The sequence below is a fragment of the Nothobranchius furzeri genome, chromosome 5, assembly GCF_043380555.1.
Source record: "Nothobranchius furzeri strain GRZ-AD chromosome 5, NfurGRZ-RIMD1, whole genome shotgun sequence".
Lineage (NCBI taxonomy): Eukaryota > Metazoa > Chordata > Actinopteri > Cyprinodontiformes > Nothobranchiidae > Nothobranchius > Nothobranchius furzeri.
Genome location: NC_091745.1, coordinates 29177583 through 29191169, shown reverse-complemented (window position 1 = coordinate 29191169; position 13587 = coordinate 29177583).

Below are 13587 nucleotides of genomic sequence, written 5' to 3'. Positions count from 1 at the left end.
TTACATTGCTCTATTTAAAAGTAACAAGATAAAAGCACTTCAGCACATAAAATTAAGATTGTCACTTGCCAAATAGACTACACCCTCCCGTTTACCTATAAGAAATGCCTCAAAATATCTTTAAATTCTTTATTGATGATTTAATTGTAGACAAATAAAATGGCATTTTACTTGCCAAAAAGTGATTGAATCACTAAGATTTTCATGGAGGCTAAAATTGACCAAATAAGGGTTTTATGTATTATCTGTTGATGTTACTGTACTCATACTGCCTACTGTATCATCAAAAACACCCCAAAAATGGCAAAAAAAAAAAAAAAAAAGAAAAGAAGATAATTTCCCTTGCCAAAAATTGATTACAGTGTCCTGGTCACCTGTAAAGGGTTACATTTACCTAAATATTACTTTATTTATTATTTCTTGATGTTATTGGTGCCATCACAGGATGCCGGGTGTCTTTCACATTCATAAACACCTCAAAAATGGCAACAAATGATCATTTCCCTTGCCAAAAATTGATTACAGTGTCCTGGTCACCTGTAAAGGGTTAAATTGACCTAAATATTACCTTATTTATTATCTCTTGATGTTATTAGTGCCATCACAGGATGCTGGGTGTCTTCCACATTCATAAACACAGAGTCCTGGTCACCCATAAAGGCTTAAATTGGCATAAATATTACTTCATTTATTATGATGCTGGGTGTGTTCCACAATCATATTCGAATAAACGTGAAAATATTCTGTCCGAATATCTGTTTCTTGTTATAAATATAACAGCTAGAAGGATTTACAGTTAAAATAGGAGAAACACGTGACTCCCCAGGAAGGGTCGTAACACCACTTGCCTCATGCATAAGTGAACAAAACAAAGCAGCATGGAGACACTCCGTCTCCAACCACCTCTCAGGCAGCAGCCTGCACTCCCAAGTTCTACACGTCACCAGAACATAAACAACCGCAACACAATAAAAGCAGTGTTATACAAAATGGAAGGCCTGTAGTGTTTATTCTCTTACAGTAACGACTTATCAATTTTTTGGAGGAATTTATTTGAGAATTTTTTGGTTTTTATTAATTGTGCAATAGAAAAGTAATCGCTAGATTAATCATCTAAATAGTCATTAGAATAGTCGACTATTCGATAAAATAATCGTCAGAATAATCATTTTAAAAATAATCAGTTACCCCCAACCCTACTTTTTAGAATACCAGGATAGGAAGGATGGTGTAGGTTTACGTTTATTAGATTGATACATAAATACTACCATTAAGAAAGTGTACGTTGGTGTGTGTCAGAAACAGCGTAAGCCTTAATGTCTTTTCCAAAAAAAAACAGGTGATGGGCCGGTCTCCAGTCAAAATGCCCGGGCTGAATTTTTGTCCCAGTCCAGCCCTGGGTCTCGCTAGATGCCGATAAACTGTCGTGACCCGGAAGTATCTCAAAGACTGGTCTGGTCGGCAACCACTGCTTTTCCTACCGGCTTCAGTTCCAGAAAGGTCCAAGCTGGACCTCGACATTTCTGACGGGGACTTCCGAAAGGGTACGTAGACCGACAGAATGGTGTCTCAGTGTGTGTTCTCTGCCTACAATATTTTGATATTTTGGATCCTGTTCTGGATCAACCACATCGTCTGCAAGTTTGCTTGGGTAGATTGCTCCTCCCTGGCGGTAAGGCGTTTCCTGTTTCCTGTTTTTAGTGTTGCACTACGTGTAGCTGTTTGGAGTTTGTGGCTCGCTAAAACTGATTTAATTTACTAGGATATCTCTGAGTTATTGTAGCACATAAGCACGCTAAAACACACATTTTCTGTTGTTCCACCTAGCATTTATAGAACCATTTGAGTTTGCACACAGTTTATTTGGTACTGAACAGTTTGCTGTCCACAGTAGCGGTTTTAGGCACGGGCAGACAGGGCAGTTGCCCGGGGCGGCATTTTTTCATGACACAAAAGGGGCGCACAGGCGCTGAGTAAAAAAAAAAAAAAAAAAAGAAACCTGCGCCGCACTGAGGTTTTCTATTATCTGTCATATGACGGTGTCTGGATTGGAAACAGCAAGTTGGCGCCCCCTGCAGCTGCAGGCGCTCCGTGCACCGTGTGTGTATGGAGAACAGGAAGGGGAGGGGTGCGGCGGGGGAATTCACCTCTGGGTGGGTCCAAATCAAATGAGCGGGTAGGGGCTGAATCAACTGTATCAACATGGCTAAAGTCAATCACATCTTGATGTTCTTCCATATTTCATTCATAATAACATAAACACAGGCCTATCGTTCTTTCAGGTGTTTCTGAATTGTGTGAAATGGCCGAATAAAGGAAAAACAAAACGATTCTGTGGTCACCCCCCCATCAAGGTCAAATTGTTTAGTCCTGACTAAAGGAAACTTACTGAGTCAGGAGCCAAACAGAAGAGATGAACATAAAAAGGCTAAAACCACCAGGTGCCCGATTCAGAAAAAAAAAGAAAAAAGAGGAGAAAGATAAAGGTATGTACGCTCTCATGATGCATGTTTTCAATTTTTTGAACCAGTTAACTGGGATTTTAACGGTTAAATTCGGTCAACTAATTGCTAACAGAGCTAATAGGGCTGAAATACTGAAACGAATATTCAAATGGTTCGAAAAAATTCCTTGAATCGTTTTTTACTGATTCAAACTAGGATTTGTTAAATGCTCGCTGCAGCCTGTGGCCTGCCTGAACAACAACAAACACATGTTGATCATGTTCACATAATAATAAATAAAACAACTCTACAAGCAGAAGAAAACTCCCCAGTCACCTCTAACTATCCTGTTTATTTATTGCAGATGGCTGCACTGATTATTTTTTACATGATTTGTTCTGTAAAAGTTGGCATTTTTGGTAGTCTACAGTTTTTAATGTCAGTTTAAATTACAATTTCAGAGGCAATTCTAAAATATTATGGATCATGAGATCTATTGGAGATCTACCCCAACTTTTGGACTGCTCTGCCAGTCACTGTGGCTCAAGCTGAGAGGAGCTTTTCAAAACTTGATCAAGTCATACCTGAGGTCAACTATGTTTCAGGGGCGGCTCACTAACCTGGCTCTGATTAGTATCAATCACTCAGTAGGGGAGCAGATTTCATATGATGACATTATTGATGACTTTGCATCAAGGTTAGGTTTTAATTTTAGTTTGTGTTTTCTATTCTAAGTGCAATGCTGTAGTGATTATCTTTAGTTTGTTATGTGTGAAATATTTTTGCTATTTAGAATATTTATTATCTATTATGTTCATATATTCTTAATATTTAGTTAGTTTAGTTGTTTTTGTATATTTGATTCTATATATTTTGATACAATGTATAATGTATATTGCTGTACATTCTGACAACTTCATAGTAATTAATGTAAATATGTGCAACTTAGAAAAATGAATGTTCAACAGTCGTTCTAATAAAACATGTCTGTTTGTAGAAAACGTGTGTGTTCGTGCAGGTGGGGTGGTGTGGTGGTGGTGGGGGCGGGGGGGCGCTCAAAGGGGGCCTCGCCCGGGGAGTAATTCCATGTGGAACCGCCACTGGCTGTCCAGTTAGCTTAGCCTCAGCACGGCTATGGCTACTTCTGTCTCTGCTTCTCCGTCTCCTATCTCTTGCTCTCTGTGTCAGATGTTTAGTTACTCCTCTGCCTCCTTTAGTGATAATGGTACGTGTAATAAATGTAGCATTTTTGTAGCTTTGGAGGCGAGGGTGTCAGAGTTGGAGGCCCGGCTCCGCGCTGTTGAAAAGCCCGTAAACAGCCGTAGCTACTTAGCTAGCGTGGGGCTAACTAGCTCAGAACCACCCCGTAGCGACCCTCCAGCAGAACCCGAGCAGCCGGGATCTCAGGCCGGCTGGGTGACGGTACGCAGGAAGCATAGAACCCAGCCCGTGGGCCACCACCAACCCGTCCACGTGTCTAATAGATTTTCCCCGCTCAGTGACGCACCCACTGACAAGCCGACTCTGATCATTGGCAGCTCCATAGTCAGAAACGTGCAGTGTTGGGAATGTTACTTTAAAAAAGTAATTAGTGATGAATTTGTGGCGTATGTCCAACTGGTACTCCTGGATGAACTTTGTCAAAAAAGTAACTCAGTTACTAACTGAATTACAAGATTATAAAAGTAACTAATTACCAAGAAAAATAACTACATAGTTACCTTTTTCATTAAAGAATGCAAGAATTACTACAATAGTGAAATATAAATGACTAACGACTGGAACATAATAAAATGTCCAAATGTTTTTTATAAACCTGAATAATTTAAATAAATAAGCACTTAACAGGAGGAACTACTAACAGGAACATTACACTAATCTAGACTATTAAAAGGTCACTGTGTGATATTTAACAAGACCCCAATCAGCTAAAATTTAAAATAGCAAATAGAAACACCTGTAAAGGTTCCCGAGCCTTTAAATCACATATGTCAGAGTCAAGGCCCGTGGAGCATTTTTATGTGGCCCGTGAGATAAATATCAAAAATATATTAAAACTGGCCCGCTGGCCGATTTTACCGCAAAGACTTCAACTCCCATGATGCTTTGCGGCGTCAGCGCGGAGCCGAAGCACCCCCTCCTTTGTGTTTTTCCAGCGCCTGCTGCCGGTCTCTGCAGCTCCGCTGTCTCAGACAAACTACACTCCTCTCACTCAGCGCCAAGTTCACTCAGCTGTTTTCTGACGTTGAAGCCCAGAAACGGAGATTCTAGCCGCTCAGTAACGTGTTCACGACTTAAAGAGAAAGTTTTCCAACTAACTTCCAGACAGAGCTGATATAACTCCAGCGAGCAGCGACACGCTCAAACCAGCACGACTCTGTGGTTGTTTCCTCCCTGACACACAACAACGTGGTCAAGCTGCTCAGACATGTTCAGCAGCACAAACCTACAGGTGCTGGCCAGTAAATTAGAATATCATCAAAAGGTTGAAAATATTTCAGTAATTCCATTCAAAACGTGAAACTTGTACATTATATTCATGCAATGCACACAGACCAATGTATTTCCAATGTTCATTACATTTAAATTTGATATTCATAAGTGACAACTAATGAAAACTCCAAATTTGGTATCTCAAAAAATTAGAATATTCTGAAAAGGCTGAATATAGAAGACACCTGCTGCCACTCTAATCAGCTGATTTACTCAAAACACCTGCAAAGGCCTTTAAAAGGTCCCTCAGTCTTGTTTTGAAGGCACCACAATCATGGGGAAGACTTCTGACTTAACAGCTGTCCAAAAGACAATCATTGACACCTTGCACAAGGAGGGCAAGACACAAAAGGTGATTGCTAAAGAAGCTGGCTGTTCGCAGAGCTCTGTGTCCAAGCACATTAACAGACAGGCGAAGGGACGGAAAAAATGTGGTAGAAAAAAGTGTACAAGCTCTAGGGATAACCGCACCCTGCAGAGAATTGTGACGACAAACCCATTCAAAAATGTGGGGGAGATCCACAAAGAGTGGACTGCAGCTGGAGTCAGCGCTTCAAGAACCACCACGAGGAGACTCATGAAAGACATGGGATTCAGGTGTCGCATTCCGTGTGTCAAGCCACTCTTGAACATGAAACAGCGCAAGAAGCGTCTCGCCTGGGCCAAGGACAAAAAGGACTGGACTGATGCTGAGTGGTCCAAAGTTATGTTTTCTGATGAAAGCAAGTTCTGCATTTCCTTTGGAAATCAAGGACCCAGAGTCTGGAGGAAGAGCGGAGAAGCACAGAATCCACGTTGCATGAGGTCCAGTGTAAAGTTTCCACCGTCAGTGATGGTGTGGGGTGCCATGTCATCTGCCGGTGTTGGCCCACTCTGTTTCCTGAGGTCCAGGGTCAATGCAGCTGTCTACCAGGAAGTTTTAGAGCACTTCATGCTTCCTGCTGCTGACCAACTTTATGGGGATGCAGACTTCACCTTTCAACAGGACTTGGCACCTGCACACAGTGCCAAAACCACCAGCACCTGGTTCAAGGACCATGGTATCCCTGTCCTTGATTGGCCAGCAAACTCGCCTGACCTTAACCCCATAGAAAATCTATGGGGTATTGTGAAGCGGAGGATGCAATACGCTAGACCCAACAATGCAGAGGAGCTGAAGACGACTATCAGAGCAACCTGGGCTCTCATAACACCTGAGCAGTGCCACAGACTGATCGAGTCCATGCCACGCCGCATTACTGCAGTTATTGAGGCAAAAGGAGCCCCGACTAAGTATTGAGTGCTATACATGCACATTCTTTTCATGTTCATTCTTTTCAGTTGGCCAACATTAGAGAAACAAACATTTTTTCATTGGCCTTTAGAATATTCTAATTTTCTGAGATACCAGATTTGATGTTTTCATTGGTTGTCACCTATAAATATCAAAATTAAACGTAATAAACATCGGAAATACATTGGTCTGTGTGCATTGCATGAATATAATGTACAAGTTTCACGTTTTGAATGGAATTACTGAAATATTTTCAACCTTTTGATGATATTCTAATTTACTGGCCAGCACCTGTATGTGAGCACCTGTTGTCATCTAATGTTGTCATTATTATGATGAAGATGAACAAAACAACAGGAGTGTCCTCCTCAGCTCAGATCAACCCCATGATGCAGGTATCTGGCTGGAACAGGTGAGCATCACAGTAAACCAGTGGAGCAAACTGAGCTTTAAATATGTTGGTTTTATGCTCTTTTTCTGCTCCAAAACATGAAAGTTAACAGGTGAGATGTTGCATTTTCCTTTACGATAAAATGATATTTTTATTTTGTTGTTGGCCCGTGAGAAAAGATTTAACCTACAGTAAACAGGAAGTGGAAAGGCTGCAGATAGATGAATAGAATAGAAAATCCCTTTATTGTTCCTCAGTGGGGAAAGCTAGACGTCACAGCAGCGATGACACGTATTACAGGAGAAAAAAGGAGAATAAAAAATAAGAAAAATGAATAAACAAGAAAACATAAATCCTGAATAGATTTTAAAAATGCTGATTATACCACAAGTAATGAATACCACTGATGCCTTTTATTTAAAACTGACTTGCTCGTGTGTCATTTTGTTATTCCACATTCAGTGTTGATGCAAAAATAAGTTTGTTTCCAAATTTAAAGGTTCAAAATTGCATATATGTTGATAAAGAAAATGTACAAATTTGCCGTCACTTTTTCAAAAATATTAAGTTTGGCCCTCGACTCCGTCCCAGAGTTTCATTTCGGCCCCGTGTGAGTTTGAGTTTGAACCCCCTGCTTTAAATGGTCTCTCAGTCTAGTTAAATTACAGAAATAAATGTAATTTTGTACAGTATTTTAATTTTTCCAGCTTCACATAATTGTGTGTTTTTAGCAGCATTTCTGTTGCTGGTACTCTAGTAACGGATAAATAAATAAATAAAATCCTTTAAAATGACACTAGAAGAGGCACAAGCCTGATGGAGGACTTACATTTACTAACTTGGGTCAGACCCAACCACAGAAGAGCTGAAGCTGGGTGGTGAACACACACAGGTAGTTCTAATAACACCTGAGCTCCATGACGTCTGAGACTGATGCATCAGTGTTACAGCGGGACTAAAGACATGATCAGAAACAGGCCACAGCTGGAGGATCTAGGAAGGTAGAAGATCAGGACGTCTGAGCGGTGAACAGGTGAGCGGACCTTCAGGACGTCCCGCTGTCACGCTAAGAAGAGCACGGCTGCAGATCCACACCTGCAGCTGTAGATATTCATCACGCCTTCCTCGTTCTTCACGGCCGTGATGCACTTGGATGAAAACATCTGCCTCTTTAGCTCCTGATCAGCTGATGACAGCTGCAACACACCGCGCTGCTTAACGCACGCTTTTTTTTATCAGTAACAGAAACGACGTTTTGTTAAAAGAAGACGATAATTAATCAGTTTGCTCGTTACTGAAAGAAATATTTTTTATTAACGTGGTTATTTTAAACGGCGTTATTACCATCAGCGCTCTGTTGGGTCTACAGCAGCAGCGACTGAGACCGTGAGAACACTGAGGGTCTCCGCCCACCCGGCCAATCATCATGGTGTTTGTAAGTGCGTTACCGACACCTCTCTCTCCCTGGCTGCAGCTGAAGTGTGGCGGTCAGAAAGCCTCACGCTGTTGCTCAACGTTCGACAAGCACATAGTAACGCACAACCTTCCGTCCCCAGTAACGGTAACGGCGTTGCAAAAGTGGGAAAAGTAATTAATTAGATTATTCCATTACCTAAAAAAGAACGCCGTTAGTAACGCCGTTATACTTAAACGGCGTTACTCCCAACACTGGTTGGGAGTAATGCGGTACAAATGTAATTAATTACTGTAATGCATTGCTTTTTGCTGTGATGTGGTAATGTAAGGCATTACAGAGACAGAAAATGGTAATATTTACTCGGTACAATTGTCAGTAACTCAGTAATTACAACGCATTTTTAAACCCAGAATCAAGATGTGGGTTTCCTAAAAATTCAAATTGCAGGAAGCCTGAAAAAAAGATCCAGTATCCACATATATGACGTCATTTATGGACCCAGCTTTGCAGGCATTCTATGAGCAGAGAGGACGCAACCAGGGGCGTTGGACTGGGGTGGGGGTGGGGGGTGGGGGGGTGGGGGGTGGGGGGGGGAAGGGTACCGTTTACCCAGGGCCCACTGCAGGGAGGGGCCCTGAGACAGCTTTGAATAAAAATGTTTTATTGTTGTTGTTTTTTCCCCCCAACTTACTTAATGTCTTAATAAACTTCCCTTTACCTGGATAAAGAGGTTAAGAAACAGAATTTCGCCTTAAAAATAATAACTGAATAATCTCTGAGGCATCTATCACCCCTTAAAAATGTGCAAAGTGGTTTAGTCCACACCAGCGGCCAGGGGCTGCACGGCCGCATGTACAGCTATGAGACATCGCAGATGCCGACAGCCAGAGCTGGAGGCAGGAGAGTCAGTCATGTCTTTTCCCAAGAAAGGGAAATCTGGCTTCCAGAAAAGAAAAAAAAGAAGAAGGAGGAGGAAAAGTTAATTGAACAGAAGCAAGTAGAATGAAGGTGAGCAGCAGCAGAACACAGTTTTAGCTGATATTAGCTAGCTCCAGCGCTGGACTGACCATAGGGCATAGCGGGCAACTGCCCGCTGGGCCGACCCTTTCATCTTTTATGGGCCGGTGTCTGTTTTTTTTTTTCCTGGCCTCTAGTTGTTGCGGACAACTTGCCCGCGCCGCCCCACGCGACGCCTCATAAAAGTTGGTGGATTGGCCAATTGGTAATAATACACTCTGGGCTGGACCAATAGCCAGAGGTCTGATGCACCCGCCAGTTGTTTGTGAATCTCAGTAAACAGACAGACGAGCTTTACAAAATGGAGAACAAAAAACGGAAAGGAGGAGCGGAGAAAATTCGACTACAAAAGAAACTGGCACATGTGTTAAAATCTCACAGTTGTTTGGTAGTGAAGGTTCAAGTAAAATCAATTTAGGAAGTGATGGAGCCTCAGCCCAGCGACAGGTTGGAGAAGAAAAGAGGGAGGAGGAGGAGAAACCCGAGCCGGTGTTGTGCCATAAATTGACTCGCTGCCAAAAAATGATTAGCCACTGCGGGATCGCGCACGGTTAGGTAATTGCATTTCTAGACAAAATTCCCCAGGATTTCGCCCTAAAACTCGGCATATCTAGCAATATGGACATTCAGAAAGCAAAGATAACCTCTTCCGGTACTTAAACAGATGTTTATCGCGGATATTAGTGTGGCAGTGTTTGTGGCACCCTGCGCGGGAGCACGAGGACATGCTTGTGGAAAGAGGGAGGAAGATGTGGCTGTGTGAGCGTCCTGTCACAATGTCCCGATTGATCATGCGCCCTGGCTACTTGGCCAAGGAGATGTCTCTTTGGCTGACTGGTTAGAGCATATGACTCTCACCCGGGGGTCTGGGGATCGAATCCCGCCCGGGCATTCCTTTCTGCACCTGCCACATTAGTTTTTCCAGTTCTGAAGTTGTTTTAAGTGTTGCTATTTGTCTTAAACGTTCACAATGAGGATATATTAATCCTTTTAGCAATATTTGCGATTGAAAGATGGTTTGTGCCACAAACTTTGTGGTAAGGACTGGCTTTCTTTATGTTACAGCCTTGATACTAAAAAAATAAATAAACAATGTAAAATGGCACCCTGTATTGAATGTAAACGTTGTATAAATGGAAATAAACAATTCTCCAGCGATTTAATTTTTTCCCCTTCCTTTCTTTAGTCTACTTGACATGGAGCCACAGTTAACTAGTTTGGGGCACATTTTTACTTGAAAAAAAGTATTTAAAATGATCAAGCATTGACTTTAATGACACTGTAGGTTGCTATCTATACATTACGTTGCTCTATTTAAAAGTAACAAGATAAAAGCACTTCAGCACATAAAATTAAGATTGTCACTTGCCAAATAGACTACACCCTCCCGTTTACCTATAAGAAACGCCTCAAAATATCTTTAAATTCTTTATTGATGATTTAATTGTAGACAACTAAAATGGCATTTTACTTGCCAAAAAGTGATTGAATCGCTAAGATTTTCATGGAGGCTAAAATTGACCAAATAAGGGTTTTATGTATTATCTGTTGATGTTACTGTACTCATACTGTCTACTGTATCATCAAAAACACCCCAAAAATGGCAAAAAAAAGAAAAAAAAAGAAGATAAATTCCCTTGCCAAAAATTGATTACAGTGTCCTGGTCACGTGTAAAGGGTTACATTTACCTAAATATTACTTTATTTATTATCTCTTGATGTTATTAGTGCCATCACAGGATGCTGGGTGTCTTTCACATTCATAAACACTTCAAAAATGGCAACAAATGATCATTTCCCTTGCCAAAAATTGATCACAGAGTCCTGGTCACCCATAAAGGCTTAAATTGGCATAAATATTCATTTATTATGATGCTGGGTGTGTTCCACAATCATATTCGAATAAACATGAAAATATTCCGTCCGAATATCTGTTTCTTGTTATAAATATAACAGCTATAGGATTTACAGTTAAAATAGGAGAAACACGTGACTCCCCAGGAAGGGTCGTAACACCACTTGCCTCATGCACATAAGTGAACAAATCAAAGCAGCATGGAGACACTCCGTCTCCAACCACCTCTCAGGCAGCAGCCTGCACTCCCAAGTTCTACACATCACCAGAACATAAACAACCGCAACACAATAAAAGCAGTGTTATACAAAATGGAAGGCCTGTAGTGTTTATTCTCTTACAGTAACAACTTATCAATTTTTTGGAGGAATTTATTTGAGAATTTTTTGGTTTTTATTAATTGTGCAATAGAAAAGTAATCGCTAGATTAATCATCTAAATAGTCATTAGAATAGTCGACTATTCGATAAAATAATCATCAGAATAATCATTTTAAAAATAATCAGTTACCCCCAACCCTACTTTTTAGAATACCAGGATAGGAAGGATGGTGTAGGTTTACGTTTATTAGATTGATACATAAATACTACCAATAACGTTGGTGTGTGTCAGAAACAGCGTAAGGCTTAATGTCTTTTCCAAAAAAAACAGGTGATGGGCCGGTCTCCAGTCAAAATGCCCGGGCTGAATTTTTGTCCCAGTCCAGCCCTGGCTAGCTCTAAGAAGCTGCATTCATGTTAGGTGTTCAGTGTTAAACGCCTTTAGTTTCACCATCAAGATCAAATATAAATTAATTAGTGTTATCAGTGAAAACACTAATTAATTGTTACATCCCCTCTTTCCGTCTAGGAGTAGGTAAGGGGGTGAACACAGTATAATTGAAGTAAGGAAGACTTTAAGGTAACTGAGGAGAAGCAACTGAGAGTCGGGAGAGGAGTGTTTTCCAACAATGGTAAAGTAAAAGGGTTTATTAACACAAGGGGTCAACAGTTTTATAACAAGACACCATAAATTAACCTAAAGAAACTCCCCTTTCTAAAATAGGGAGTGTGCCAGCCACCATAACCAACTTAACAAGCTCTTACAGGTGTTAACCAGGGAGAACCTCAACAAAACCCCATTAAAAGGGGCCACCAAAAAATATGAGGACTGGAATGAGCTACTTTACACAGGGTGTTTAACAGAACCCAGTGGCTTAACAAGGAGGGGAGATCACAGTGCTCAAATGACAGAGTACAAGCTTTAGCGCTCTAACCTCTCTGTTACTGTGTCTCCCTGTCTGATGAAAATAGGAGGCTTAATATAGGATCCAGGTGTTGATGATGTGATTGGAGTCAGCTGTCTATCAGTCTCTCTGCTGTCCTCTTGTGGCGGTTCTCAGGACTCCAGGAGAGTACGTCAGCTGCATTTGGCTTGCCAGGGCAGAGGTCGTCACATTAATAAATATATATATATAAATCAGAATTATTATCGCGGGCGGCCGCCGCCAATTAATTCGCGGACCTCGCAGTAAAAACAGGTTCACTCTTTGTGGATATTTCAGCTCCTTCCCAGTCATGGACCAGGACAAACTTGGTATCGATGGATTCGTGGTAATCTCAGGAATGTGAAGCTGCCACTGTTTTTCGTATAGCATGATGACACTGGTGTTAGAGGATTGTTATTGACTTGGTTAGATATTTTAAGCCTATTTTAAATTTCTTTATATTTGATTTTGAAAACAGACAATCTTATAATTTGGCTGATAATGCAGGGATTATAAAATTTAGAGTACATTACATTCACAGAGAGAACCTGGTTTATTTCATGTCATATGTGTGATGTTATGAGATAGTTCAGGAAGAACTCAATTACCCAGAAGGCTAGAGAGCGGATTAGGAGGGAAACTGCATGGATGTTACGGTAGTGGTGGCTAGTGCTAAATAAAGATCTGGAAAAGGAGTTTTCACGCCTCATTTGCTTATTATAAGATTAAGCAAGACAACACATGGTGTCAGAAGTGGCCGTGAGCAAGACGAAGGACAGATTTGCCACGGGGGAGCCGCGAAAGACGGATGTAGAGGGAGAGTCTATGGAGAGCGTGAGTAATGGCGCGCTACAGAGCTACATGCTAAAGACCGGTGCTGCATCGTGTGACGCCCGGGAGCGACGGTAAAAGTGAGGCTGATCGCGTGTGGTCACTTAGAGCAAACAGAAGAGGAATCGGTGCCTGTGAGAGCAGATAGACAACAGTAAAGAGCTGCAGTGATTGAGATACCCCAACGTGCTGCCATGGATAAGCTAAGCCCGCCCTCATCCATGCAAGTGACTGGTAACCTTGCTGAAAACCGGAAGCGCTTTAAGCAGAGGTTTAATATATATTTGATTGCAAGCGGAGCAGGGGGAGATGATGAAAAACTGAAAGCTCACATCCTTTTGCATGTTATAGGGGAAGATGCATTGGATATATATAATAGCTTTCAGCTGGATGAGGCTGATTTGACTTTGGCTGACGTGATGAATAAATTTGAAGAGTACTTCGTACCTAAACAGAATGTGACCTATGAGAGGTACAAATTTTTTACCCATGATCAGAAGCAGGGGATACCTTTTGATCCAATATTTAGCAGAGCTTCACACATTAAGTAAATCGTGTGAATTTGGGACTTTGAGAGACTCGCTAGTAAGAGACAGGATTGTCTGTGGAACTGTGGATAA